General features: G+C 41.7%; 1 pseudogene; it reads left to right on the top strand.

Annotated features, from left to right (window-relative positions):
* The first annotated feature begins 534 nt into the window (after positions 1-534).
* LOC101391562 (small ribosomal subunit protein uS2 pseudogene) lies at positions 535-4,976 on the top strand (annotated as a pseudogene).
* Positions 4,977-5,540: the final 564 nt, after the last annotated feature.

Genomic DNA, 5,540 nt, shown 5'->3' with positions numbered 1-5,540 from the left:
TGAACTTCTTAAACCACGGATGGTTACTTATCACAAAGCACCCCCACACACACACCCCACCTCTACCTCCTTAGCCACCTTATCTCCTTGCTCTAGATAAGGGAGCTGAGAAGAGAAAAAAGAATTAAGACCTGAGATAAAATAATGTTGAAGTGATGCTGTTATGCATCCTCTGACAGTGAAAACAAGGAAATACTAATTATTTAACAATTAGCAATGCTGTCCCCTTAATTAGAAGTGTACCACATTAAGGAGAAACTTGACCAATTTCCAACTTGACTGAGTTGATCATCAACCCTAGAAGTAACGACCGCTGGGGCACAAGTTACTACTAGGGAGATCTGTGAACACTTTCAGGATCCTTGTTTTATATTGCTTAGGTCAGCAGTTCTCCAAGCGTGGTCTACAGACCGGCTAGGAGTCCTTGAGATCCTTTGAAGGGGAACATCAGGTCAAACTAGTTTCATAATAATAAGCAACAGGTCTTTGCCTGCTTCATTGGGTTGATGTTGCACTTACAGTGCAAAAGCGGTAATGAGTCAGTGAGTAAAACTGCTGGCACCTCAGCCTGAATCAGTCATTGCATTCTTCTGTATCTAATAGTAGGGGCACACTGTTTCATTCAAGGGTGTTTCTGATGAATCAGTAAAAAGTATTAATTTTATTAACTCTCGATCCTTAAGGTCACTTCTTTTTTAATATTTCATGTGACAAAACGCACATAAAGCCCTCTGTTCTATAGCAAAGTACAATGGTTTTCTCAAAGAAAAATACTTACGTGATTGTTTGAGTTGTGAGGTGAACTAGCTGGCCAGACATTTCAGTCAATAGAGAATGATAAGCCATTCACTCATTCAACTAATATTTCTTGAACTCGATATTCTTCTTAGTCTAGATAAGACATAATCGTCCTCAGGTCTCTTTCAAAGTTGAATGATACATAGGTGAGTTTTCAATCATTCTTTTTTTGTATAACAGCTTTGTTGACATATAATTCACATACTGTACAATTCACAAATTTAAAACATACAATTCGGTGGTTTTTAGTACATTCACAGACTTGTACAACCATCACCATAATCAATTTTAGAACATTTTTATCACCTCAAAAAGAAACCCCTACAATCATTAGCAGTCATTCCCCATTACCTCCCAACCTCCCTAGACAATCACTAATTTACCTTCTGTCTCTATAAATTTGTCTATTCTAGACATTTCATATAAATCATACAATATGTGGTCTTTTGTGACTGGCTTCTTTCACTTAGCATATTTTTGAGGTTCATCCATGTTGTAGCATATATCATCACTTCATTTCTTTTTATAGGAAAATAATATTTCATTGTATGGATATACCACTTTTTATTTGTGCGTTTATCAGTTGATGGAGATTTGAGTTGTTTCCACTTTTTGGCTATTGTGGTAATAATATGCTGCTCTGAAATTTTCTGCACAACTTTTTGTGGGGGTTATGTTTTCATTTCTCTTGGGTGTATAAAGAGAGTTGGAATTACTGGGTCATATGTCAACTCTATGTTTAACCTTTTAAGGAACTGCCAGACTGTTTTCCAAAGCAACTATGCAATCATTCTTAAAAATTTTTAGCACTGATTCATTCACTCATTTAGGAAATATTTATTAAAAATTTACTATGTCCAATTCCATGTGCTAGATGTTAGTGATGTAATGGCAAACAAAACAGACAGAGTCTCTACCATAATGGAGATTAAAACCTAGCAGGGAAGACAGACGAAATAATAACTTTGGGGATAAGTATAATGATAGGGAAAGTACACGGTACATAGGAACAGGTAATAGAGGGACAACCTGTTTAGATGCCTGGTAAGACCTCCTTGAGGAAGAATATTTTCACTGAGACTTAAGTAAAGGGATAATAGGACTTAACTTGGCAAAGAAGGGGAAGTGTTTGGACAAAGGAACAAACTCAAGTAAGACCCTAGAGGTGGGGGGGGGAGTATGTTCTGCTTGAGGAACCAAGAGAAATTCAACTTGATTGTAAACTGTAGAGTGTGCAAGGTAAAAGAGGGTAAAAATTGAGTCTAGGAGGGGGCTGGCTCTGTGGCTTAGCGGTTAAGTGTGCGTGCTCCGCTACTGGCGGACCGGGTTCGGATCCCAGGCACGCACCAACGCACTGCTTCCCCGGCCATGCTGAGGCAGCATCCCACAAACAGCAACTAGAGGGATGTGCAACTATGACCATCTACTGGGGCTTTGGGGAAAAAAGGAGGAAGATTGGCAATAGATGTTAGCTCAGAGCCGGTCTTACTCAGCAAAAAGAGGAGGATTAGCATGAATGTTAGCTCAGGATTGATCTTCCTCACAAAAAAAAAAAAAAGAAAAAAATTGAGTCTAGAGAAGTAGACAGGGACCACTGAAGGGTTTTTATAGAGCAGTAATGCAATTAGATTTGTGTTCCTGAAAAAACACACTTGCTTCTTCCTGGAGAATGGATTGGAGGGAAGCAAAACTAGAAGCTTGAAACCAGCCTAGAGGTTATATACAAAGATAGTCAAGAAGTTATGATGACCCAGCCTATCGTGGTGGTAGTGAGCCTGGGGAATGGGATGGAATCAAGAAACAGAGAATAGAATCAGTAGGACTTGGTGATTGATTGCATGTGAAGGGCAAGAAAAAGGGAGGAATCAAAATAGATTTTCTATGCCGGTACTGGGTGGATGGTAATGCCATTTACTAAGACAGAGCCACAGGGAATATGCCAAATCACGATCCACAGGCCAATGAAGAAAGAAGCATTTCCCGTGTACTCACTAAATGCAAGGCACTGGGTTAGCACTGTGAATATACAACTAAGTAAAATAAATATGCTGTAGGCAGAATAATGATCCCCCCAAACATGTCCACATCCTAATTCCTGAAACCTGCAAATATGTTACCTTAGATAGTGTGAAGAAAAGAGTTAACATAGAAGTCCTAAACTGCTGTCCTTGAAAAGGCCTAGTTGCAAGATTAGCCTTTGACTAGCATCTAGGAGTTTAGATTTTGTAGGGTTCCCACCATTAACTGATAAGAGTGGCTCACTGTGCCTAAAATGTTTGTGCAAACAGTATGGCTTATAGTGAACACCTGGCTTCCTTCTGGGAGTCTGGAATTCTGGGACATGGCAGGCAAAGGATGCCTATGTGACCAGCCCCAACAAAAACACTGGGCACTGAGTCTCTAATGAGCTTCTCTGGTTAGCAACATTTTACGTGTGTTGTCACAACTCATTGCTGGGGAAATTAAGCACATCCTGTGTGACTCCACTGGGAGAGGACCCTTGAAAGCTTGCACCTGTTTTCCCCGACTTTGCCCCGTGTGCCTTTTCCCTTGGATGACTTTGCTTTGTATTTTTTCTCCATAATAAATCGTAGCTGTGAGTATGACTATATGCTGAGATCTGTGAGTCCTCTGAGCAAAACATCAAACCTGAGGGTGATCCTGGGGCCCCAGTACACACAACAAAGGAGATTTCGCAGGTGTGATTAAGAGCCTTGATATGAGGAGATTGTCTTGGATTGTCTGGGTGGGCCCAATGTAATCAAAGTAGAGGTCAGAGTGATGTGACTGCTGATTTTGAAGATGGAGGAATGGGCCGTGAACCCAGGAATGTAGGCGGCCTCTAGAAGCTAGAAAAGATAAGGAGATGGATTCTTCCATAAAGCTTCCAGAAGGAATCCTACCGACCCCTTGATTTTAGCCCAATGAAACTCATTTCAGACTTCTGATCTCCAGCACTGTAAGATAGTACATTTGTGCTACCTTAAGCCAAGAAATTTGTGGTAATTTGTCCTAGCCGTGTGAAGAAACGACTACAGATGCCCTCAAGAACCATGAAATTTGGTGGATGAAACCAATACATAAACACATAATACTTCCTGAAGATTTCAATTACAAGCTTTAACTATTGAGTACTATCCAGTTTACCATACCTATTCTCTTTTCCAAGGATAATGACAATATTTATAAATAATCAGAAAGTAAAGCCCTTCCCCGCTACCCAGAGAGGGGTCCATACAGTGTTGTTCTGAGTTCTCATCATAACTTAAAGGGAAGATTTCACAACGTCTGGAGCACTGGATGTTCTGCAAATGAAGGAGGAGGATGTCCACAAATTCCATGCAGCAGGAACCTACTTAGGTGGCACCAAACTTTGACCCCATATACAAAAAGAAAAGTGATGGCATCTACATCATAAATCTGAAGAGAATCTGCAAGGAACTTCTGCTGGCAGCTCACACCATTACTACCGTTGAAAACCCAGGTGGTGTCAGTGTCATATCCTCTAGGAATACTGGCCAGGGAGCTGTGCTGTAGTTTGCTGCTGCCACTGAAGCCACTCCTATGGCTGGCTGCTTCACTCTTGGGACCCTCACTAACCAGAGCCAGGCAGCCTTCCAGGAGCCACGACTTCCAGTGGTTACTGATCCTGGGGCTGACCACCAGCCTCTCACCCAGGAGTCTTATGTTAACCTGCCTGCCATCACTCTGTGTAACACAGACTCTCCTCTGCACTATGGACATTGCTATCCCGTGCAACAACAAGGGAGCTAACTCTGTGGGTCTGAGGTGGTGGATGCTGGCCCAGGAAGGTGGGTGCATGAGTGGCACCATCTCCCATGAGCACCCATGGGAGATCGTGCCTGATCTCTACTTCTACAGGGATCCTGAAGAGATTGAAAGGGAAGAGCAGACCGCTGCTAAAAAGGCTATGACCAAGGAGGAATTTCAGAGTGAACAGACTGCTTCAGCTCCCAAATTTACTGCTATTCAACCCAAGGTGGCAGGCTGGTCCAGAGGCACGCAGGTGTGCCCTCTGTGCCTATCCAGCAGTTCCTTCCTCAAGACTGGAGTGCTCAGCTGCCCCTGAAGACTGGCCTGCAGCTCCCACTGCTTGGGCCACTGAATCGGTGGGGACAATCAGAGTGGCCTTAAGCTGGTCTTCCACAGACCCTTAACAGAAAACGGAAATAATGGAAAATAAACAGCTTCAAAAAGCAAAAAAGTAAAATTTCAAGGACAGCTTGTTGTAAATTGAGAAACGAAGAATAAAACTGGCTCGCTAGATATTTTCCAACTCTTATCACCCCACAACACTATGCAATACATAAAGTTAAATGACAAACTGGTTTACGAAATCATGAGCCAGAAAACATAATATAGAGGCTTTAATGCCTGCTTTAAACATTTTTAGGAGGGTGGAAAAAAACCCTACCTGGCGGTGTGTCAGGTTAGAAAGCTCTGGTAGGTTTTCCTGATATAAAGTAGAAGGTAACATGATGTTAATTATTGTGAGACAGAGCTAATTGATGGTCTGGTCAATAGTACATATAAAACGAGATTTCCACTACCAAGAAAATAGGTGTCTGCTTGATGGAAAGGCAAAGCTAGACAATAGAACCACCTTTAATTTCACAGTCTGTGATTCTTCATAAAACTTTTAAAGATCAATTATGTCCTATCAATGTTAGATCCAAGCCAAACTAAGTGATTTATGTACGAATACCCTCACACATAGAGCA

Source organism: Ceratotherium simum, chromosome 13 (genome assembly GCF_057802395.1).
Source record: "Ceratotherium simum simum isolate JZ-2026a chromosome 13, ASM5780239v1, whole genome shotgun sequence".
NCBI classification, from domain to species: domain Eukaryota; kingdom Metazoa; phylum Chordata; class Mammalia; order Perissodactyla; family Rhinocerotidae; genus Ceratotherium; species Ceratotherium simum.
This window is presented reverse-complemented; position numbering and strand designations above follow the sequence as displayed.